Source organism: Oryx dammah, unplaced genomic scaffold, assembly GCF_014754425.2.
Source record: "Oryx dammah isolate SB20612 unplaced genomic scaffold, SCBI_Odam_1.1 HiC_scaffold_18, whole genome shotgun sequence".
In the NCBI taxonomy this organism is placed as follows: domain Eukaryota; kingdom Metazoa; phylum Chordata; class Mammalia; order Artiodactyla; family Bovidae; genus Oryx; species Oryx dammah.
Window position 1 is genome coordinate 63,125,407 of NW_024070202.1, and position 25,981 is coordinate 63,151,387.

The 25,981-nt window shown below is 40.9% G+C and overlaps 1 protein-coding gene across 1 annotated transcript in view; it reads right to left on the reverse strand.

Moving 5' to 3' along the window:
- BMPER (BMP binding endothelial regulator) overlaps positions 1–25,981 on the reverse strand; it is a 255,604-nt gene that overhangs the window by 116,723 nt on the left and 112,900 nt on the right. The gene's annotated exons all lie outside the window — the stretch shown is intronic.

Genomic DNA, 25,981 nt, shown 5'->3' on the forward strand with positions numbered 1-25,981 from the left:
GTTGCAGAATTGTGGCATAGCCCAAGTCCCGAGGCTGCATTCCAATTAATACCTCCAAAGAAAGTCCCAGGCCCTTTCAGCTCACAACCTGCTTCTATGATTTCAACTCAGCAGGGACTCTGGCTAAACTATAAGCCAGGGCTTTGCTGTAAACTAAGAAAGTTAAAAAAGCAGAAGCAAACATTTCTGGTTCTAAAACTGCACTAATTCCTACTGTAATTGCACTAAATCGACTCTATCAGATTGTCACCATCGCTTTCTGATTAACTCACCTGCCTCAGCTTTCTTTCCACGAGTCGATACTACAAGGTTCAATATCTCTAAGACTCTTATTTAACATCCATAACTGTTTCATTATTTGAGCTAAGATTTATTCAAGGTTTACCATATGTTGGGATTACCAGCAGTGAATATAATACACCAAAAAATCATTATAGAGCATGTCCATATGTTAAGGTGGAGGATGACTTAACCATAACATTCAGGAGAAAGTTCAACCCACTCAAGCTAAAAGTCCATGTAGAAACAACTGGATGCCCACTAGAATCTTTTTTTTTTCTCCTGACACAGAGCCAGTCTCCCTTACTGTTAGGGGTGCCCAGTGGGAGGTAGACGGAAATCTCTCACACTAAAGAAGGCTGAACACCGAAGAACTGATGCTTTTAAACTGAGGTGTTGGAGAAGACTCTTGAGAGTCCCTTGGATTGCAAGGAGATCAAACCAGTCAATCCTAAAAGAAATCAATCCTGAATAGTCATTAGAAAGACTGATGCTGAAACTGAAGATCCAATACTTTGGCCACCTGATGGAAAGAGCCAACTCATTGGAAAAGACCCCGATGCTGGGAAAGACTGAAAGCAGGAGAAGGGGATGAGAGAGGATGAGACTTTTGGATGGCATCACTGACTCAACCAACATGAGTTTGAGCAAGCTCCAGGAGACTGAAGGAAAGCAAGGCCTGGTGTGCTGCAGTTCATGGGGTCACAGAGTCGGACACAGCTGAGTGACTGAACAACAAGGTGCCATGCTCTCAAGAATTTTGTAATAACGTGGAAGAGCCTGCTTCCCTGAGTTGCCATATGGAAGTCTACCTACTAAACACCTGCAAGGAACTGTTAAATGAGCAAGAAATAAATTTTATCATGTTAACACTTGGATGCATCAGTTCTTTATTACCCCAGTGAGGCAACTTTGTCAAGATACTCCATAATCTTTTCTCCAATCTCCTTTCCTACTAACACAGAGAGGGGATTCCAATATATTTTATTTCTTTCCTGTCCCCAAGCATATCTCATGCCTTCTCTCTTCTTTATACATGCAACTTTCCCTTTCTGCCCCCATCATTGACCCCTTTGGAAATCCTGCTTCACTCAAGGTCTATTTCATGCCTTTTCTCTTTTGTAAAGTCTTCTAGACCCTTTCAATTCCCAACAGCCTCCTCTATAATCCTGTATCTTTTCTTTTCTCATCTTTACTCCTGTGGTATTTTGACACACACATGAATATTTAACCCTGACAGACAACACTGGATTTGTCTCTAAGCTAGACTATGGTATGGGCAGGAACCGGTCCTTTGAGCCTAATATCCTTCAAAGGACTCAAGGAAACATCTCAATAAAAATCCACTGAATGAAAGGAAGAGCCACCACATATAATGAGCTCCAGAACCCAGGTAAATTTTTCAGAGCACTTCAACTACAAGATGCTGATGAGACAGCAGAGTTCAGGGCTGTCTACATCCCTTTACCTCCGTGGGTTTTGCGTAATTTGGGTACCAGATAAGTGTTTGTTAGTGCCAATATTTCAAAAAGCATCCCTCAACTTCAATTTTTAAAGTCCTAATATCCATGTATTTTGTCTAATGTTTGAAAATGTCTAAATGGTCAAAATGCATAGGGACTAATGACTGTATTCCCATTTGATCAACAAGAAAAGCTAACATCCATGATACTGGAGAGTTACAATTTCTACCATTTGCCCATTCCTTGAAAAGGCAAACTTGTCCTCTAGAGGTGATCCTTTGTTCCTATTGCCTATGCAAGTGCTTCTCCAAAAGTAGTTGTTTTAAAAAGAAAGACATGGAACTTATGCCAGGTCTATTTTCCTAATTTTCTTTTAGTTGATTTAGTCAAGAACACAATTACTTTGTGTCAAAGTTCACCCTAAAGCAGCAGTTCTGTTGCATAATTAAAACAGAAAAAGAAAGTATCTTCCTGAATGTAGTGATGAGTGCAAGATGATAAAACCACAGCCATCTGCATGCAGGATGCTTCTCCCATCCCTGAGGTCTGCCGGGAACTGGGGGCTGGAAACTGTTCTGCAGCACGTGACATGGCACTCATTCCTTGACCAGGAAACAGATCGTGGCCGCCTAACAGGAGGTGGGAAGCACAGCAGTGCATGTCTAACCAATTAAGACCAGTCAGCTACACGCAACCACATTCGAGAGTGATTTTTGTTTGCTGGAGAGTAATTTTTTAAAAACAATATTCAACTCTGAAGAAAACAGACTTCTCCATTGATTCTAGATGGAGGTGAGAATGAAAGAAAAGGAAAAACTAGAGGAACTAGCGTAAGGAAGGAATAAATCGTGGGTACAGAGAGCTCATGTGTGACTCACAATTTTTACATCACAACAACCAGCGGTATAAAGCAAATTTGGGAGCAGAGCACCAAATCTGAATTACAAATTGGGTTAAAAAAACTTCCCCCAAAGAAATGGATATCTTTATCCACGCCCTTCTTCAACCTGGAAATTTATTTTGATAAAGTTCTGGATCATGACAGCTACTTCGAGGGTGAAGGACTTAGTACTTGGCTTCCCCTGTTCTTGGCCAGTGTGGAATCAGAAATCAAAACAGAAGAGAGGCTGCAGGTGAGTTCTGAGGCTGAGTGCGTGGAAAAAGAGTGGACAAAGGCAGAGATATCAGCTGCTTCCCTGGTAGCTCAGACAGTAAAGAATCTGCCTGCAGTGCAGGAGACTTGGGTTTGATCCCCGGGTTAGGAAGATCCCCTGAAGAAGGAACCAGCAACCCACTCCAGTATTCTTGCCTGGAGAATTCCATGGACTTAGGAGCCTGGCAGGCTACAGTCCATGGGGTTGCAAAGAGGTGGACACAACTGAGCAACTTTTACTTTCACAAGCCCACTACAATGGGCAAGAGAAAGGTATACATGAACGCACACACAACATACACATATACACACACAATACACTGGCATATATGTTTATATTACATGCTATAAAATCCCATGGACAGAGGAGCCTGACAGGCTATATATATATATATATATATATATATATATATGTGTGTGTGTATGTATATATATCCCATAGGGTTGCAAAGAGTTGGAGTTGATTGAGTGACTAAACCACTACCACCACATGCTAAAATAATTTGTGTGTGTGTGTGTGTGTGTTTGTGAGACTCAACACTAGCCTAGGGCTTTTCAACTTTGACATTACTGATGTTTTAAGTCTTTGCTTCAGGGAGCCATCATATGCATTGTAGAATGTTTAGCAGCATCCCTGGTCTCTATCCACTAGATGCCAGTATCCCCCTTCATCCCCTGGTTGCAATAAACACCGCCAAATGACGGTGGGGTACAAAATCAATTCAAGTTGAGAACTACTACACTAGACCAACATTTCTCAAGCCATGATCCAGGAACCTGCATTTTTGATAACTTTCCCAGCCGGTTTGAATGCTGCTGTCCAAGGCACCACATTTTGCAAATGCCTCACTAACAGGAGCTTCCATCAATTGGGGATTAAGTCATAATTATCTTGTGAGTTCCTCACAGCTAACACACATCATAGCTTACAACACATGATTAAGACGTGTGTTCTGAATGATGGAGAATATTTTTTAGGTTGAAGAGTTCTCTGAGAGAAGAATCGGGCCCCATTTCACCTCAGTGGCTAGAGGTTACTCTTACTCATGCTCATGGAAAGGAGGGCAGGAATGGGTGATTGAGGTTGATGGAGTTGAATTACGCTTCTCTGAGGCATCTGTGCTGAGTCCAACTCGGGCTTTATCATCACCATCTGTATGGATCCTGGAGACTTTCTTTCCCAAGAATCTGAACATCATGCTATGCATGGGTTTTTGTTTTCAAGTCATAAAATAAAACTCAACTTCAATACTACACACAGAGAATCAAAGGTATGTCAGCAAAGTTTCGCCACGGTACTTATTTTGTCCCATGAAAATCTTGAGCAAACAATGACCTCTGTCTGAGAAGTACCCACTGGGCTGATAAAAACAAAACCTTTTTCTTTCTTCACTGCCTATTCAGAAAATCAAGGCCTGCCTTAAGAATCAAGCCTGAACCAAATTCCTTTCATTTTTTCCCATCAATTAATGTTTCCAAGTCCAATCGTACTGTTGCTCATATTATTGTTTTGGTTTCCTATTGCTGATCTAACGAATTACCACACAACCTTGGTGACTTAAAATAACACACATTTATTATCTTACAGTTCTGGAGATTAGAAGTCTGAAATCAATTTCACTGGGCTAAAATCAAAGTGTTGGCAGGGCTGTGTTCCTTCTAAAGACTCCTAGGAGGAATCTGTTTCCTTGTCTCTTCCAACTTCTAGGTTCCTGGTCTTCTTTCTCCATCATCAAAACCATCAGTAGCATCTTCAAATCTCTCTCTGAATCTGGCCCTTGCTTCCATTATCATGCCTCCTCTAACTTTGACCCTTCCACTTTCCCTTTTTAAGGACTCTTGAAAAAAGGGCCCATCCAGATAATCCAGGATAATCTCTCGTGTCTGACTCTTTGTGACCCCATGGACTACAGCATACCAGGCTTCCTGGTCCTTTACTATCTCCCTCAGTTTTCTCAAACTCATGTCCATTGAGTCGATGATGCCGTCCAACCATCTCATCCTCTGTCACCCCCTTCTCCTTCTGCCATCAATCTTTCCCAGCATCAGGGTCTTTTCCAATAAGTCAGCTCTTCGCAACAGATGGCCAAAGTATTGGAGCTTCAGTTTCAGCATCAGTCCTCTCAATGAATATTCAGGGTTGATTTCCTTTAGGATTGACTGGTTTGATCTCCTTGCTGTCCAAGGAACTTTCAAGAGTCTTCTCCAACCCCACAATTCAAAAGCATCAATTCTTGGCACTCAGCCTTCTTTATGGTCCAGCTCTCACATCCGTACATGACTACTGGAAACATTCTTAACTAAAATTATATCTGCAAAGTCATTTTTGCCATATAAGGTGACAGTCACAGGTTTGGGGGATTAAGATGTGAACATCTAGATGGTCAGAGAGCACATTATTATACCTTCCAAAGTTATTATTGTTAAGGAAACGACATTTCATTTCACTGTGTAGCACCAGATGTAATGTTTCAGCTCTAATATCACTACAACGCACTATAATAACCTTCCTATCAGCTTCTCCCTCCCTGAACAAGCTGGTTTTCCCCATGTTTTACCAAAAAGGAAAAGACAGCCAGGAACTTCTGTTTGAATCCTGGTTATATGGTACTGAACTGAACAAGTTCCTCACTTCCCATTTGTTCCTCTCCCTCTGCGCATCTCTAGTTATTTCATTCTGCCTTTTAGAAGGTGAACACTCCATTCAGATAATCTGAGTTCCTCATCTTGCTCACTCTCTTCTTATTGTCTCACGCCGATCATCGGTGCTGATGGACATCTTCAGGAACATTTTGGATGTTAAGGAAGGAGGAAACCATCCTGTTTGCCAACAGGTCTCTTCGGGGCCCCTATATTTAAGTTCCCACCAAGTTGTATGATTTGTCACTCTCTGGCCCTTAACAATAAGCCCTGCAGGGACTTCACTGTCCTCTGATGGCCAGACAGATGATCCCCAGAGAGCCTGATTGTATTCATCATGTTCAGAGATACCTGCAGGAGATCGCAGAGAAACTGAAGGCCGGGGTGGGCGGCGGGGTTGGGGTTGTATGGTACCACAGCCAGGCCTCCCCTGTTGCCAGCTCTAGGCTTATTATCAACAGCTGCCTGGGTGAGCAGGTTCAGCCTAGCTATGGAGACAACAGTGGACTTCAAGTGCACGTGGAGGCAGGGCCAAAGGTCATAATTTTGTGAAACAAATATTAGAGTCATAAATAAATAGGTGATGTAAATGTGTTGATTCTTTTTACTAACATCATTTTAAAATAGGGTTTCCATTATGTGTTGCTTAAGCCTCATATCTAAAAGTAAAAATTCATCTGTCTTCCGCTGAGTCCTGGTTCTTTGCTCTTTCTTGTCACTTAGCTGAATGGCAGGATTTTTTTTTTCCTTAATGTTTCTGCTTTGAAAAAGAAAATTTCAAATTTCTTCCTCTTCCCCAAACCCAGCTTTCCCCACAGGCAGACACGCAAATCACTGATAACAACTGGGATACTGTTTGAGGCAAATTCCAACTGGTTGGAAGTTTCCACGAATATTTTATTCCCTGTCTTTGTCCATTTTAGAAACAGGAAGGTAAGACCACCCTTGAGGACCAACCTCCAATGCGATCTTTGAGCAAATGCCCTGCAACCTGAGGGATAAAAAAGCTCTGGGAATCAACAGATCTGCCAGCCCTGGTTCATCTGGTGTCTGCATATGGGAGCTGAGGGCTGAGGGATGCCTGGAGCAGAAGCAGTAACCTGCCCTGAAGGATGCGACCTCTTTTCAAGGCTCACTGAACAGAGAGGTAGGACTTGCCGCTAAGGGCCCTGAGAATCTGGCCTTGCTGGCAAGCATGGGGGGTTCCCTCTCTGAAACAATCAACAAATAAACAAACAAATCCTCAGGAGAACACCCTCCTGATCTTTCAGATTCCCAGACACCTTCCAGACCACCCCGGGAGGACGTTTTTCAACTGCTGTTCTGAAAAAAAAAAAAAAAAAAGGCAAAAGAAAGAAAACGAGCCTTTTTCCTTTTCTTGCCATTTTTATCAAAGTTCAACCTTTCATCATCATGTAAGTAGTCAAAGCTGTTACAAGCCTACCGCTGACACATCAAACGCTTTATCTACAGTCTGGCCCACTTCCAGGGAGATGAAAAGACCGATCATTCAGAACTCACACCTCCTGTGAGTTATGAGCCATTCCTGAAAGGAAGGAAATAACACTATTGTGCAGGAGGAAGGGCATTTTTCATGTTCCCCAGGCCGTCTGCACTGCAGCAAAGCTGGTTATGCACTAAGGAGGAAGCCACACGAAAGCCTTTGACTGGAGGCAAGTGTCTCTAGAAATACTGTCCCACAGTATGCTCATGGACTGCTCATCTAAAACCTTTCTGTTGACCTTTAAGTTTTGACACCAGAAGTAGTTTATGTAATATACCACATGCTTCATATTGTTTTATTTTGCTTCCACAGTCTTTCATTTGGATTTATTATTTACCCAAACTGGGCTGAGAGTTCACTAAGGATAGAAGCTAGGTTAATCTTCCTTTTGTCTTCCTCAAGTGCTTCTCTCCTCCCAGCTCCACAGCTAGACCACAGTAACATCGGAAGTGCTTGGTTTTTAGTTAAACACCTACTTGTACAGTTGTCAGTTAAAACTGGAATAATTCAAAAATGTTTGTGCTCCAGCAATGTTTCCTAAGGTCTAAAAATATCTGTTGCCTTAAAATAAATTAGTCTTAATGAAGATATATCTGGATCCCCTTACTGTATTGACAAAATTGCACTTAGAAGTCTTCGAGATTTTTCATAAATATAGTATACCTGAAAACACTACAGAAAAAAGATTATATTTAAACTTAAATTTCTGAATTGATGAGTCACAGCATTTTGGCTTTTGTTCATCTCGGCAACAAACATTTGAGTTTCTATATGTTAGACACTGTGATCTTTAAATGAAAAATTTCTAAACTTCCATTCAGTATACATGACTATGTACAGTTCTCTACTTTGTATCAAGTGACAATTCCCTAAAATTCTAATAAAATATAAAATACTGTAAATATAATACCCACAGAGTCCTATAAACACTCTAGCCTCTCTTGAGGTACACTGTCCAGAGAAACTAGAGGCTTCTAGCACTATTCATTCAAACTAGTGATGCCTGTGGGTATTGGTCTTGTCAACCAATTCTAAGTTTGTGTTTTAAGACAATCAGGCTGTAACCCAATCTTGGCTAGCTCTTGGGATGATCATAATCTAGGCCCAATATGATCAAAGGAAAAGATGTGTACAGGCTGTTGGAAATAGTTGTGATGAGGGGCTCATAGCTTGAGCCAAAGCTTGCATTCTGACAAGTCTGGGCAACTCCAGTGAAAAAGAGAAGTTCACCCATTTGTCTTCTTGTGAATGCAAACTCCATCCTAATGGAAGAAGAGGTGCAGCACAGCAGAATCCCCTAGTTACTGAGTCTAGTTACAGAAGGAAGGAACTATTGTGACTATAACTTGCATCTGTCACTCAAGCTATCCCAAGTCTCGTGCCTGCCACAGATGCCCATGTTGGTCCTGAGGAAGAAAGACGCTGAAAGTAAAGCTGAAAAGAACTTGAAATATTCAAATACAGGCCCACTGATTTGGGATTTCTATAATTGAGTAAAACACATGGAAAGGAAAATTCAGATGACACTGCTGGTGATCAGAGGTCTCCATGATATTAGTGGCAATGTGCAATCAAAGAGGATGGATGCAGTAGGCATGCCAGGCTGAGAACCAGAGTGACTGGGAAAATGGGGGGAACAGAGGGGACAATGGCAGACAGACATGGAGAGACGATGGACTCTTGTCCAGTGCAGAAAAGAGATATTTCCTCTATCATAAACTCTTTTTAGGAAGACTAGGCATCCGCCTAAGAAGATGATCACCATTAGCAATACCTATTATAAAATAGTACCTGGGGACGAAGCATACATATATTCTCAGGCAAATGGACTCATAAGCAGAAGGAGAAAGTGCTTGGCTTCTTGCAGAAACAATGAGTTATGTTAAATTGAGCTTCTCCTGGAATAATATCAGACGAGGTTCAGAAGCATTGTCTCATAGTCTTGGCCAGAAGTGCTCCAGAGAAGCCGGAAGAGAGTAGGTACCTCAGTGAGGGGGCAGTTGGCTGGAAAGTTTGCCAGGTCATGGGTGAGGTCTGAGTAGACAACAGCTCTGTAACTATGACAATACGCCTAGCAACACAGAGGTTAAGGTTAAATCCCTAATCCTATTAAAAGGAATGAAAAAAAAAAAAAAGTTCTACCTGAGCAACAATTGTATCTTATTTCAGAGAAAGATACAGAAAACAGTTCAGGACAAGTTATTTTAGGCCATAGCTCAAACAGAAGGCCAGCCGCTTGTCGGAATTACTATAAACGTTTCAATGAAAGCCAAGGACAGTTTCCATGGTTCCTATGATACTAATGGAAAAAGAGTGGAAGGTCACCTTTGATTGGAAACCAGGGGAAGGCTGATCCATTTGAAATAGAGACAAGCAACTCAGAACACATACAGCATCTCTCTTTAAAGACCAGTGCTGAAGACCCATACAGTGCTGAAGTGGAGTATTTGGAAGGCAGACATCGAAGACTCAGGGAGGCAGTGACTCAGAAATATCAACCATTTTATTTTTCCAAACCACTGGGAGGATGATGGCAATGTCTCAAAAACAAGCAGATTGAGTGAAAGTTTACACACTGAAGGTGGACATCTAGCTCTTTTCTTGACCAAGAAATCCAGAAAGTCACGTTTTAAATTGACCTATGCTATTTATAAAGATCTTCATCAACCAGTACTCAAGTTTGGTTGCCTAATTCAGAAAACTGTTATAAACAAGTAGGTCAAAGTATACGACCAACTCATGATCAGAACATTGCTAATTCAGATTGGTTGAAAATATTTGTAATCTGAAGAGAGTGTGGCATATGCTCAAGTGTGTAAATTATAGATATTGCCCTTGAAGTGAAGGATTTCTCTTAATTTTTTAGATAGGACATAACATCTTACGTTTTAGGGAGTCTGTGGGTGAGACACCAAAACGGTTCCATTCCCCCGCCCAAGAAAAATTGCTAAAGTGGAAAATACACTTACATTTATGTCCTATATTTTACTTAAAATGCATCCTAGAGATTCTCATGTGCAGTGACTATTTCATGCTTTTGTTTTAGGAAGATGTTTCCAGTAGTGTAGGACAAAGACTATGATCCACTGACCTTTTAACTAGTTTAGCCTGGGATAGCCTTTAGGCTCAAGTCTCCCTTCTTTTTTTGTAAATCCTCCTAAGTGGCCAACTGAAATCACAAGTGCTCCATTCTCTGGCATCAAATCTGCGTGAAAATGGTTGCTCTCGGGTGTCCCTGGTGGTCGTCCCTGGTGGTTGCTCTCGGGCGTTCAATTAAGAACCCAACTTCCAAGTCAGTGTCGAGAAGATCCCACATGCCACGGAGTAACTAAGCCCATGCACATTACTACTGAGCCCAAACTCCAGAGCCTGCAAGCTGCAACTATTGAGCCTGAGTGCTGGAAATAGTGAAGCCCACTCACCTAGAGCAAGGGCTTCCCAACAACAATAGAAGCCACCACAATGAGAAGCCCGCACTCTGCAACTAGAGAGTAGCCCCTGAGAGCCGCAACTAGAGAAAGCCCATGTGCCGCATCGATGACCCAGTGTAGCCGAATAAATAAACATTTTAAAAATGGTTGCTCTCATTTAATAAAAATGCCACCGTAGGGAAATTTGGGCAACCACAAAATTCATATGGATTCAAAAATCCATAGTTCTCAAAGGGTCTAATAAGTTTTACTTTGAAAAACAGAAGAATTCCTAATGCTTGCAAATGAAAGGAGCAGTATTGCACTGAAATTGTTCCTAGCAAATATTTTAAATGATTTGCCTCACAAGTATTCCTAACTCCAAAGGGTGACAGGAATGAAGGAGGAGAGCCTCAGATGTACATGTATCCCAATGTTTGGGACAAAAAGCTGCAAACCCTAATAAGGGGGCCATTCCTTTCACCTAATACTTAGATGTGAGGTCTTTACACAAACAGTCTCTCAAAACCCCAATGTGGTCTTTTATTAGAGTTGTAGAAATAACCGTTTCCATGTACATGGATACCAAATTCCTGATAATGGGTGATGAATCAAAAATCTGCAGGAAAATAATGACTTTTTAAAATTATGAAATCCTAGTTTATGAAGGCATGAGCCTTCACTATCTCCCCGTGCGTTAAGCTTAGTGGGTGTGTGCTGTCACTTCAGTCATGTCTGACTCTGCGCCCCTATAGACTGTAGCCAGCCAGGTTCCTCTCCAAGGGATTCTCCAGGCCAGAATACTGGAGTGGGTTGCCATGCTCTCCTCCAGGGCATCTTTCCTACCCAGGAATCGAACCCACATCTCCTGTGACTCCTGCATGGTAGGCAGATTCTTTACCACTGAGCCACTGGGGAAGCCCACTCCTTGAACTCAGTACGAGCAGGTAGTTTCCAGAGTCTAAATCGAGAAGGAAAACTGGAAATCCACATGGTTCAAAGGAACAAACCCTGGGGTTAAGAGCCCTCTCCTACCCCAGTTCCATCCTTTGCTACTTTGCACTAAATTTAGTTTACTTCTCTATGTTTCAATTTCTTCATCTGTAAATTAGAAAAAAAACAAAAAACAAAAAAACCTGTACCCATTCTCACAAGTTCATATAAAAAATCAGATGATGGGGGTAAAGGTTTTAGCTCAGTGTCTGGTGCACAAATAAGTGCTCATTAAATGTTTAGTTCTTACAAATACTGTAGGGTCAAATTAACTGTAAATCCCAGTCAGCTCCATAAATTACCTTGGCAATTTATGTAATCTGGATCTTGGTTATTTTATTACTAAACAATGCCACTTTCCTTACAAAGCTGTTGTGAAAACGTTATGAGTGAATGTACTTAAAGCACCCAGCACAGAACTTAGTCTATAAAAGTTCCTGATAAAAATGAACCTTCAGCACTCTCACTCCCACCCTGCGCGCTTTAGGATTAGCCATTCAAAGACGGTTTCACAGGCCCCAAGAACAGGGCTGTGAAAGGTACAGGGCTGTGGTGACTTTTCCTCTGAATTACTTGGAGAACATTCCTGTTTTCCTTGGCACCAGAAACACATGGAGTAGTCTTTTGGGGTGCACAGTAGTGTATACATCACCCATGTATTTGCATAAAATTTCAAAGCACTTTCTTGATATATGCAGTATGACAGCCGCTGTCACAATGTATTTATATAAGTTCTATGTGGATTTTATAAAATAAACTTGCAAATGTTTGTTTTCCTAAGGAGGGGTGTGTTTGAGGGTTGGTGGGAATAATCATTTCATCTCCCTCTAGAAAGTAACACATGCTGGCATGCTCCCTCGCTCCATGACCGCAAATAGCTGGTGTTCCCTATGAATACGTGAGGCAACCCCATAGATATAGTAGGTCATTTTTAAAGTCAATAAGCATTTTTAAAAATGTGTTTTTTTTTTTTTTTGTAAAAAAACATTGAAGGGTGCCGTAACCACAATCCATCTGAAGTCTAGAGGGAAGGATAAAATAGTTGGCTGTGACTTCTAGCACACTGAATCCTGCAGGCAAATTGTCATAACCTCAGCTGGCTCTTCATCTTTGCAATGAAGGAGGTAGCCAGATGTGAAAGACAATGGCAATTCCTTACCAACACAGGCCAGCATTTACCTCAGTCTTCTTTCAGAGCCACTAGAAGAATTTTCTAGATTGGCTAAATCTTTCCATCAAAAGTATTGAGGTAATATATTCAATTATCTCCTATGCCATTTCCTAAACTAGTATTCTGTGGAATCTTTTTCCATAGGAGATTAGCTAGGGGTTCCACGACATAAGACTCCTGCCAAGAAATGAATAAGGTTGTGTTGAACAAAGTTAAATGAGTTTTCTTTATTGTAGGTCTTTTCTTATCCTTTAATGCATATAAATATCCAATTGGGAGAATATATAAGACGATTTCTCATATGACCATAGAACCCTTTTGTCATAGCACATGGACATATCCTGGTACAATATAAAGAGGAACACAATTCATAAAATACTAGTCAACTTCAATTTACTACTTTGTGTCTACCCTAAGTATTGATAGCTATAGAAGGCTTCCTCCTTGACACAAATTTCTTGGTGACAATTTTAGAGTAAACAAGTCCTTATATTGAGCAATCAATATTCCTTAATTGAGCAAACAGTTCTACTCCCCAAAGCCTTCCCCTCCATAAATACTATATTAAAAAATATGCTCTTCAAATTCAATTTAATATTTTATTTTTACAGATTCCAAAAACCACTCTGACAGTGTTTGTTGGTTGGTTGGGTTTATTGTTTTCTTCAGGATTATCTTCATCTTTTTTTTTTTTTTCCAGAATTTTCATACATTTTACCATAGGGGTAAAAAAATAGAAAAATAATTTTAGGTTTCCACGTGGCTCTTTGCCAATTCCATAAACCAGGTCACCCTACCAATGCCTGGCATTTCTGGAATATTTATAAACACTATAGTAGGAAACCTCTACCTCCCACATCCTCTGAAAACATAGCTGGCTATAGATTCCCAAGGCAGGCTCTGTGGGCATGTGGTTTCCATGCCTTCAAAAAGGGCGTTTGTAGGATACACTGAGGGATATTTCAGCCATGTCTTTCTCTTATCTTTTTTTATTTTTTTGCCTAGCAAAGTTGCTCCAAATTTGCCTCTGGGTGGCCTTAAAAAAGAGACACATTGTAAACAAATAGAACCCTTACAGATTCCTCAGTAGGCGGTAGTGGCAGAAACAAGGATACAAGGAAAAGGTGTGTTTGCTTCCTCTCTCTCACTTTGGGTGGGACCTCATGGGACAACAAGGGAGGCTGTGACCGTCCTGGACTGGATTAGGTTAAGAGCTGCAGAGGAGACAAGAGCTTTGGGGGGATCGGGCGAGAACACCAGGTTGGGAGCAGGGCCTCTCCTCCACTGTTCTAAAGAGGCAGGGGTCAAAATAGCATGAATTTCACACCCATCTCTAATCTCTCATTGCCCAGACATTGAACTTAAAATAATAACATCAACAAGATGTTATTTTTTTTAAAGTGTTCTAAAAAAGAAGTGGCTTCCTCATCGAACTGTTTTCATTGTTACCCATGACCTTCAACTTCATCTCAAGGTGCACACATAATTTTACGTTTACAGTCAAGGGCTGTCTCTTTTGTTCACTGTATTCCCAGAGACTACCACAATATCTTTTTAAATAAATAATTACAGCTTTTGTTGATAGACTGCAGTACCATTAGGTAAACCACTTTATGATGAACTCATAAACACTCCCTCCAAATTCCAATTCTGTCTCTAGATAAGAAAGGTTTTACACACAGAATCATTCTCCCAGCAATCATATCCCCAGCTAGCTGTCCCTCTTTCCTTATAAAGGAGTTAGCCAGATGTGAGAGACAATGACAATCTGTCCATAACTGCACACAAGTGACTCGCTTTCCTTTCAGGTAGGAGGAAATTGTGGCTGGTACCTACTCCCAGAAGGGTAGTGCGCAGATCTAGGGGCAAAGATTCCTTATGGGCATTTCTGGACAGACACACAGAAACCTAAGAACAAAGGCAATGCTAAGAAAACTCGGTGGTGGGGGCGGGGTGGGGGTGGTTAAAAATGATTTGCTTTATATTTAAACTATATATGGATTTCTAATCTAGACCATATGTTCAAAACATAACTAAAACCAATGGTTTTCAGATCTTTTTAACCTAGGATCCTTTTACGCTCTGAAAGATTATTAAACCTACCAAAACTTTTTGTTTATATGAGATACATCTATGACTATTTGCTGTTTTAGAAGTTGAAACAGAAATTTTAAAACTTGTTGACTTTAAAATAACAAAAATTCATTACACTAACAGAAATAACACACGTTAATGAAAAATACACATTCCAAAACAACAACAACAAAAAATAGTGAGAAAACTGACACTGTTCTACCTTTTTGCAAAGCTCTTTAATGTTTGGCTTAATAGAGGTTATTGAGTTTTCTTATTTGCTTCTTTCAATTTATTCCAATATGCTGTTTTGGTTGAAGTTTATAAGGAAAATACAGTTTTACACAGACACACATTGAGAAGACAGAGGTAGATTTTGAGAGCTATTTCATATAATGGTGGATACTCTTCTTTGATACTATATCAAAATTCAATAATCTTAAAGGTTTGCTGTGATATGGAATTAAAAACCATATCTTGTCCTTTATTTAACCAGATCTTCAAACTGTTAGCATATTTCATTATCAAATATCAAAAAATTACACTTATCATCATCTCTTACTTACTCATAAAAAGTCTTTAAGTATAAAAAAATCTGTCAGTCTCACAAGGGCAAATGAAAGTTTTCTAAAAGTCATATTTTCACATGAAAGCTAAAGTTTTGATCACTGGTGACTTTACCATTTATTGTCTTTAGAGTGACATGCTTATAATTTTTTTTTTTTGAGATGTCTGCCAAATGCCCAAATAAAAATGGAGTTCCATTAAAAAAAAAAAAAAGTGATTCATTCGGCTCAAAATTCAAATTAACATTTAAGTTTTTTTTTTTTTAATTTAGATATCCACTGTAATTCAAATTCAGCAGACTTTTTTTAATCTGGAAAATCCCATGGACAGAGAAGCCTGGTGGGCTGCAGTCCATGGGGTCACTAAGAGTCAGACACGACTGAGTGACTTCACTTTCACTTTTCACTTTCATGCATTGGAGAAGGAAATGGCAACCCACTCCAGTGTTCTTGCCTGGAGAATCCCAAGGACGGGAGAGCCTCGTGGGCTGCCGCCTCTGGGGTCACACAGACGGACGACTGAAGCGACTTGGCAGCAGTAGCAGCATGTTAAAATGATGTGTCTTCAAAGGTCAGATTTAATTTTTTTTAAAAAATTTAGTTTCATGGCAAACATTTTTAAATAAAACTGAAATTTTAAAAATAATTGAGTACACAGTGGTGACCAATACAATGACCATTTTGGGGCCACTGCACGACTGAGCAACTTCACTTTCACTTTTCACTCTCATGCACTGGAGAAGGAAATGGCAACCCACTCCAGTGTTCCTGCCTGGAGAATCCCAGGGACGGGGGAGCCTGGTGGGCTGCCATCTATGGGGTCACACAGAGTCAGACATGCCTGAAGCGACTTAGCAGCAGCAGCAGCAGCAGCCTTGATTAGTGCTAACTAAGGCTCTAGCACTTCTACTCTCCATCACTGATACAGCCCTCCTAAAAGGCAAATTATGTCTTAGTATTATGATAAAATCAGTTTTAAACTCATACACCCTCTGAAACAGTCTTTGGAACTCCTGGGGATCCATGGACTACACTTTGAGAACCGCTGACTCAAATGCTGTGACTTTTACATTCTTGGGGTCTACCTCCATGAAGTAATTCTCATAACCATGATAAACAAACCAAAGTACAGCAGCATATTTGGGTCACAAAACTGAACTCTACGGTCCCAGGGAAACATTGTACATCATCACTTAAATCGGTAAGTTCACTTAGTGGACTGTGATGCCATATGGACTGTAGAGCAAAAAAAAAAAAAAGGGATAATCAACACCACCCACAGAGGCAGCCAGATTTGAGCAATCAAAGCTTGAAAACACCAGTTTTGTTCCAGTAAAACTGTCAAGAATCCATATTAGTCATTTACACCCATATTTTTCAGGTATTCAGTAGAAAAAAGAAAGCCCTTTGTGTGGGTAAAAAAATGAAGTATCAACCTAGGAGGCAAGCCTGAGAAAGAGCAGATGCTTATGTTTCTAGAGTTTGTACTTTTTCTCTAAAAACACATCTGTCATCAACTTCAACTTAGAAGACCAACAAAGTACTTTTATAAATAAACACAGTGGCCATTTTCATTTAAGTGACTCTGAATTCTTGGTAATCAGTCGGATGGCCGAGAAACTCCAGCTAACTTTTCTCCGATAAGTTTCAGGCAGGGGTCCACACAATGGTCACTGTCTTGGAAAACCAGAACCTACAGCTGAATTTTTAACAACATGGCACTTTTAGCTTGGCACTTTTAACAACAAGGCACTTTTAGCTTGGAGTTTTTATCTAAGGAAAACTGAATGAGAAGTTTCCATATACCCCTAATTTCAATATCAAAGAAACCCTTGCATTAAGTTGACACACAAATTAGAAATAAACCAATGGAGAACCTGTGGTTCATAATAATGAGAGAAGCTGAAATGTTTGATTATCTAATAAAGTCAACCTTTGACTCTCCCTGGTCCTGTTTTCCCACCACCGCTCCACATCTAGCTACCAGCCCAAAGCCACAGCCCATTGCACTTGTCACACCAATCAGGGCCAAAGAAAGTAGGATGTCAAGCAGCCTTAAGCCCTCTACCTTCCCAACTCCTTGGAGGTGCTGGTACACGACCACCTTTCTTACTAGTCTAGACCAGGAAGGAGGTCATGTTTTAAGGCTAAACCCAAAGGAGGGATTCTGGAATTATTCCTGACATTCCAAGCATTCTCCAGCATTTCTCCTGAAACCTCCAGGTAATGGGCATTCCCTGCTCTCTCAAACTCGCTGGAGCTAGACACGCTAACTAATAAACTGTACTCCAGCTTCCAAACAAACATAGAAACCTACTAAATAGTGAGAAATATCCTGGCAGCTCTATCTCCAAACATTTCCTTTTAGGTACTAGGAGTACATGAACATATTCTAGGTCCCGCTGTTACACTCCAAATCTGGTTCATGGAAAAGCATGCCTGGGACCTGAAACAGGTACTAGTCCCTGTCATCTGCTCTCACCCAAAGTGACTGATGCTTTCAGGCTAGGCTTTTGCCTTGGTCCCTTTTTAAATCACTGAACATTTATGCCTCCTAGCATCTAGGACCTAGAACCACTTCTCTCTCTGCCCCTGAACTCCAAGCTAAGGGGTAAAAGCCTCCTTGTGAATAGAACCTCCTAAAGAGGTTCTGACAGTTGTCTCCCTGGACTTGTGGGCATAGTGTACTCCTGACTCGTGTCAGGCATTAATCATTTGGCTGAAGCTGGGCTGTGGAGGTCTCACTTCCTTGTACCTCCTGCCCCTCTTCCTAGGTGCACTTTGAATTTTTGAGCCTGTGCTCTGCCTCCTCTGCCTGCTGTCACTTCTGGGAGCTTCTGCACCTCCAAAACAAATGCAAACACATTAAGAAAGCAGAAAAAGCAATTCAGAGCATCTTTTTAAACATTATAAATCACTTGACTAACAGGCCAAGTTAAAGTTTATGCTTTCCTTGGCAAACGGTTTTGAAGGGTACATGTTTATTATGTTTAGAGGAAGTAAGCCGTTTTCTACTTTATTTATAAGCAATGACTACAAAATTAAACTCGGGCTTCCCAGATGGCTCAGTGGTAAAGAATCCGCCTGCCAATGCAGGAGACTTGGGTTTGATCTCTGGGTGGGGAAGATCCCCTGGAGAAAGGAATAACAACTCACTCCAGTATTCTTTCTTGCCTGGAAAATCCCTTGGAAAGAGGAACCTGAAGGCTACAGACCATGGGGTCACAAAAGAGTCAAACACAACTTAGCGACTAAACAAAAACAACAAAATTATGTATAGGGTTGGCCAAAAAGTGCATTCAGGTCTTTCATAACATCTTTAGGAAAAAACCAAACAAATTCTTTGGCCAACCCCATACAAACAATTTGCATGGAGTCTACAGATTCATCTATTCATTAAAGCAGAAGCCCTGAGTCATTGCTTATAAATTTACTATACCCTTGAATCCTCCACAATTCTGGAAATCCTGCATTACCTGACACCTAGAGAAAAATCAAGAGTCAAACCCTAGACCCTAATTTCTTTGGGCATCTGCATCAGAATTACCCAGCCCTTTGCTAAAAATGCATATTGCATAAAAATGAGACCACCTTGCACCTGAGTGCTGAGCCTGGGATTTTAATGAATACTTCATATTCAGGATTTGAATTATTAATAGAATGAGTATGTCACACCATGGGATAATAGGTCAGTAAAGAGAGGAATACACAAAAGAGCTCAAATCATCCTAATCAATCTCTATAAGAAGTCTATAGGCAACATTTAAAGCTGATGAATGAAGAATGAGCAGCAGCGCTTCCTTGGCAGCTTAGCAGTAAAGAATCCACCTGCTGATACAGGCGACATGGGTTCCATCCCTGATCTGGGAAGGTCCCACATCCCGCACTACTGAGCCTGGGCTTTAGAGCCCAGGAGCTGCAACTACTGAAACCCACAAGCCCCTTGAGCCTGTCCTCCACGATAAGAGAAGCCAGCACAATGAGAAGCCTGAGCACTGCAACTAGAGAGCAGCCCCACTTGCAGCAACTAGAGCTTAGCCTGAGCAGCAACAAGGACCCAGTACAGGCAAAAATGAATAAATAAATGAACTTATTCTTTCAAAGTACCTGTGAGATACTTTCGCAGATTAAAATAAAAAGAATGAGCACTAAAGGCATATTGTTGGGTAGTAGAGAGAAAGACATCAGAATAAACATCTAAAATCAATGGAATTAGACATTTAACAGGGAAAAGATACACAGTGGGAGTGGGGGGTAGTATTGACTTGTTATTAACCTTTTAGCACTATTTGATTTTTTTCAATACCCACATATTAATTAAAAATGAAAACATATTAAAAATAAAGAATATAATTTACTCTATTATTCAGTCTTTATTAAAGTAGCATTTCCATCCTATTTCTGTTAATCTGTGGTGATCAATGGCACTTCTTGAAAAAAAATAGTTATCAAGGATGACTTTTTCAATTTTGTCTTTGGGTATACTTTGACAGAAGACAAAATATACCCATACTATTTAAGAGCTTAGCTTGGATGTTTACTTCATTAAATGAGTCAAGAAATTTCACAGAACCTTCTCTTTAAATAAAATGGGCTAAAGTGAAAGTGAAAGTCACTCAGCCATGTCCGACTCCTTGCGACCCCACAGACTGTCCATGGAATTCTCCAGGCCAGAATGCTGGACTGGGTAGACTTTCCCTTCTCCATCAGACCTTCCCAAAAATGGGCAAAAATACCACTGAATTCCTGCAAGCAATTAAAAATGGATTCTATATGTTATAACTTGGACCACTTCAAATTTTCAGTTTAATGGTCACATAATTACTACTAAAATGGCATTGCATCTGACATAATTCAAGATTCTCTGGAGAGTCCTATCATTTTTCTTTACCCAATTTTTATGTCGAATTTGTATAATAGGGGTTGGAGTTCATATGTTTAGGGACTCAGGAAACTTGAGATTATTTAGAAGTTTGGCCAGGGAGGCTGGAAGTTGGGAGGAATGTGCTCTGGACAAAGAAATATGGAAAGAGCCAGAGAATAGGAGAAACACGGGGAAAAACAGTCAGCTAAGGAAGGGGCAGACTCAAGACCAAGACTAACATTTCCTCCATCCCCAGGCACTGTAGCAGCAGTGCCTCTATTAGCAGAAATGAAACACACCCAGAAAAGTACACGATCAAAGGACATCAGATTTGTTTCCTACACTGAGTAAGTTAATTTTCTTTCACCTTAGATCTACCATACTCCATCAATGCCAATCAAGGATTACAATGAGAAAATAAATGTTTTCACTAAAAAGAGTCTTGGATTCCAAAGATGTATGGTGACTAGCCATGGGTGAAAAACTGTGACAGCTGTGGGTACTGGTACAAACAGGATAAACCACTGATGTATCATTAAGCCACTATTTCTTCTGTGTCACCTGGGGAAATCCATACATTAAGGGGATTAAATGGATACTTCCAAAGTGAAGCCAGTTTCTTGAGAAGACCTTTCCTGGATAAAGAGCAGCCCAAGTCTAATCAGGTTATACCTTCCCCTGTGGCCCTCTCAGTCTTAATTCATTTTACTAGTGGTTTCAGAGAGCGTTCCAAGTTGGCTCAAAGCCCTTCAGATCACATATCAACCTCTGTGACAAGAGATATATTACCTTTCACTTCTGACTTCCAAGAAGAAGCCCAGACGGGTGATTATTAGTCAGATTATCACCACAGACAGCCTGAGACAACTACTGCATCTGAAACAAACTCAGGACCACTGCAGGAAAAAGGCAAAGGATGTTTGAGCATTTTGCCAATGTGACAGATCCTTTCTCATCTCTTCTCTTGGCTTTGTTTCCCCAAAATGTTAAAGGAACTGGTCTACCCAATCATAATATGGTTAAGTCAAGCCAAATCTAAATTACCCTTACATGCTATTTCTTATCTTTCAGGCTGAGCAGAGGAACTCAGAAATCTGGCTATAAAGAGGGTCCATTATAATATCTTGTAAAGCTTTTAAAAAGATTTGATTTTAATACTGAGTTGGAGTTTCCTGATTGAGAAAACTGTCATGAAGGAGTTCAGTTTCTTCCTCAAATGTTTTGAAAACTCCAGTGTTTGAAGTCTCCATTGCCTCATGGAATTCAAGAGTTCGTCTCCCCTAAGAGGCTGTGAAAATGGAGAAGGATGTTGCCTGAGTACCTCCCTTCATTGTGAATCCACCAAACCTAGCCCAGGACAAGGAAAGGCAAAATGTGGGCAGTGATCCCTAGATGTAATCCCCCACAGAGCACGCTCAAAGCAAGGCAGGGACAATGAGTCCTAAGAAAATTTCCAGTTGCAAGCTTCTTAAATTTTCAAAATTAAAGCAGCTTCCTGAGTCCTGTAATCTGGAAAGCATCCCTAAAAAGGTCCATCACTTGATGACAGGACATCATCTTCTGAAAGTTGGACAACTTTCATTAACATCAAGATACTCTAGAAGCCATGATTGATAAGCATCACGGAGCAGAACAATCATTAAATTTTTTTAACTCACTGTACTCCCTCTTGCTCACTAGCATCCCATCATTGCCATAACATTTCAACAGCAGCCATGTTTTACAAGAAAGTAAGTTCCCTAGTAGCAGGGGCTCATCACTGTGTTTACTGCTATGCTTAAACACGTGCATAGTGTCCAGCACTGAATAAATATTCAGTGGATGAACGAACAATTGAATGAATGCTTCAAACACAAAGGATGAGCAGAGCTTAGACAACTTGGCATTTTCTTAGAAAAAGCACGTCTAGAAGGAGAAAGTATTAACAAGGAAATCTGACAATACAACTTTTATGTTTCTACAGCCTCAATGCAAGCCACTAGGGAAAGAATGCTAATCTGTTTTCTTCAGTAAAGCATCAGAAAATGAATGCAAGAGTCAAAGTTCTCCAACAAACTCTTTGAAGATTTGCTCTTTGGAGCCAGACTTTGCTTCCAGTTCCAGCTCAGTCATTTAATTGCTACTGCGACTTGCCTTCAGAGAAGGCAATGGCAGCCTTCTCTGAAGGGGCAATGGCACCCCACTCCAGTACTCTTGCCTGGAAAATCCCATGGACGGAGGAGCCTGGTGGGCTGCAGTCCATGGGGTCACTAAGAGTCAGACATGACTGAGCAACTTCACTTTCACTTTTCACTTTCATGCATTGGAGAAGGAAATGGCACCCCACTCCAGTGTTCTTGCCTGGAGAATCCCAGGGACGGGGGAGCCTGGTGGGCTGTTGTCTATGGGGTCACACAGAGTCGGATACGACTGAAGCGACTTAGCAGCAGCAGCAGCAGCGACTTCCTTGGCAGTCCAGTGGTCTGGTCCTGCATCACCTTCCCATTTAGGGGGTGCAAATTCAATATCTGGTGAGCATAGGTATATGGCTATGTGAGCGTGGGTATAAATGAGTCATCTGAAAATGGCAAAACTACCATTGCCGTTATTGTAGTGTTGTAAACTGATTGTTGTGAAAACTAAGCAAAACATCTCACCTAAACCCTCATTTGAAGTCTCTAGTTATGTAAGGACCAATAAATAATATTTCTCCTTAGGATCGTGACTATAAAAATTATTCATTTTGCTTAGATTTGAGTTCATCAAGTCAGACTGAAATCTTTTGACTGAGGAAATGTCAAGAACTGAGAGAAAAAAAACACTATTAAAAAGTCACACAAGATAATCAGATAAAAGAAACGTTCATTACAATTGATCATTCAGTTTTGTCAAAGAATTCAGAGATGATAAACATCAGTGGTTGGATCTCATGTTAAAGAGCTAATTATTTTAAATATTTTTCCAAAACTTTCAAAATTTTCAATCCCATATTTCCTTTAGCTCTGTCCAAATAAAGAGCACTTCTACAAGCTTTTATTCTACTATCTAAAGTGTTTATGGCTGGATGGCATCACCGACTCGATGGACATGAGTTTGGTAAACTCTGGGAGTTGGTGATGGACAGGGAGGCCTGGTGTGCTGCGATTCATAAGGTCACAAAGAGTTGGACACAACTGAGCGACTGAACTGAACTGAACTGAAAGTGTTTATGAAGCCATCTCCCTCTGGATCAAGCATGGGTATTTACAATAGAAAGAAAGAAAAGCTGCTCAGTCATGTCCGACTCTTTGCTACCCCATGGACTAAAGAATCCATGGAATTCTCCAGGCCAGAATACTGGAGTGGGTAGCCTATCCCTTCTCCAGGGGATCTTCCCAATCCAGGAATCAAACAGGGGTCTCCCGCATTGCAAGCAGATCCTTTACCAACTGTGCTATCAGGGAAGCCCAGTATTTATAATATTCGCATGCATATATATATGTGCATGGTTATATCTATATACACTTTTTTTAAAGAAACATGATCTTCAGAAAGGAAGGATGGTTTGATTTTCCTATTTGGGAAAATGCATTTATAGAGAGACAATTGCTCTCTCTACCCTCATTTTGCCATTACTGACTGATACTCTGGTCTGCTGGAAGTCAGCAGACACATCCCTAAGGGAATAATTCTGGGTAATTCAGTCTGGTCTTTCTGCCCCTCAAGTTTTCTCTGATGAAAGCTTCTCATTTACCCCCATGGCTTATTTTCGTCAAGTGCGACCCACAGACTACACACATCAGGGAGTTTGGGTGAAGTGCAGATTCCTATGGAGTACCCAGATCTTCAGAATCAAAATCTCACAGACGGGGCTCAGGAATCTTCATTTTAACAAGCACCCGTGTGATTTTTCAGTTCACTTCAGTTCAGTTGCTCAGTCGTGTCCAACTCTTTGCAACCCCATGAACCACAGCACGCCAGTCTTCCCTGTCCATCACCAACTCCTGGAGTCTACCCAAACCCGTGTCCATCAAGTCAATGATGCCATCTAACCATTTCATCCTCTGGCATTCCCTTCTCCTCCTGCTCTCAATCTTTCCCAGCATCAGGGTCTTTTCAAATGAGTCAGCTCTTTGCATGAGGTGGCCAAAGTATTGGAGTTTCAGCTTCAACATCAGTCCTTCCAATGAACACCCAGGACTTATCTCCTTTAGGATGGACTGATGGATCTCCTTGCAGTCCAAGGGACTCTCAAGAGTCTTCTCCAACACCACACTTCAAAAGCATCAATTCTTCGGCGCTCAGCTTTCTTTCTAGTCCAACTCTCACATCCATACATGACCACTGGAAAAACCATAGCCTTGACTAGATGGACCTTTGTTGGCAAAGTAATGTATCTGCTTTTTAATATGCTATCTAGGTTGCTCATAACTTCTCTTCCAAGGAGTAAGCGTCTTTTAATTTCATGACTGCAGTCACCATCTGCAGTGATTTTGGAACCCAGAAAAATAGTCAGCCACTGTTTCCACTGTTTCCCCATCTATTTGCCATGAAGTGATGAGACTGGATGTCATGATCTTAGTTTTCTGAATGTTGAGCTTTAAGCCAACTTTTTCACTCTCCTCTTTAACATTCATCAAGAGGCTCTTTAGTTTTCTTCACTTTCTGCCATAAGGGTGGTGTCATCTGCGTATCTGAGGTTATTGATATTTCTCCCGCAAATCTTGATTCCAACTTGTGCTTCCTCCAGCCCAGCGTTTCTCATGATGTACTCTGCATATAAGTTAAATTAGCAGGGTAACAATATACAGCCTTGACGTACTCCTTTTCCTAGTTGGAACCAGTCTGTTGTTCCATGTCCAGTTCCAACTGTTGCTTCCTGACCTACATACAGGTTTCTCAAGAGGCAGGTCAAGTGGTTTGGTATTTCCATCTCTTTCAGAATTTTCCAGTTTATTGTGATCCACACAGTCAAAGGCTTTGGCAGTCAATAAAGCAGAAATAGATGTTTTTCTGGAACTCTCTTGCTTTTTCCATGATCCAGCAGATATTGGCAATTTGATCTCTGGTTCCTCTGCCTTTTCTAAAACCAGCTTGAAAATCTGGAAGTTCACGGTTCATGTATTGCTGAAGCCTGGCTTGGAGAATTTTAAGCCTTACTTTACTAGCGTGTGAGATGAGTGCAATTGTGCGGTAGTTTGAACATTCTTTGGCATTGCCTTTCTTTGGGATTGGAATGAAAACTGACCTTTTCCAGTCCTGTGGCCACTGCTGAGTTTTCCAAATTTGCTGGCATACTGAGTGCAGCACTTTCACAGCATTGTCTTTCAGGATTTGAAACAGCTCAACTGGAATTCCATCACCTCCACTAGCTTTGTTCATAGTGATGCTTCCTAAGGCCCACTTGACTTCACATTCCAGGATATGTGGCTCTAGGTGAGTTATCACACCATCGTGATTATCTGGGTCATGAAGATCTTTTTTGTATAGTTCTTCTGCGAATTCTTGCCACCTCTTCTTGATATCTTCTGCTTCTGTTCAGTCCTCACCATTTCTGTCCTTTATTGAGCCCATCTTTGCATGAAATGTTCCCTTGGTATCTCTAATTTTCTTGAAGAGGTCTCTAGTCTTTCCCATTCTGTTGTTTTCCTCTATTTCTTTGCATTGATTGCTGAGGAAGGCTTTCTTATCTCTCCTTGCTGTTCTTTGGAACTCTGCATTCAGATGGATATATCTTTCCTTTTCTCCTTTGCTTTTTTGCTTCCCTTCTTTTCACAGCACTGTTGACCTGCACACACTTCCAAAGGTGACTGTCATCTGTTCCCATGGCCATGAGATAAAACTGAACCTCCCGAAAATCTGTAACTCCAGGCGACTCCCTGTTCCCATCCCCTAAAGCTAACTGAC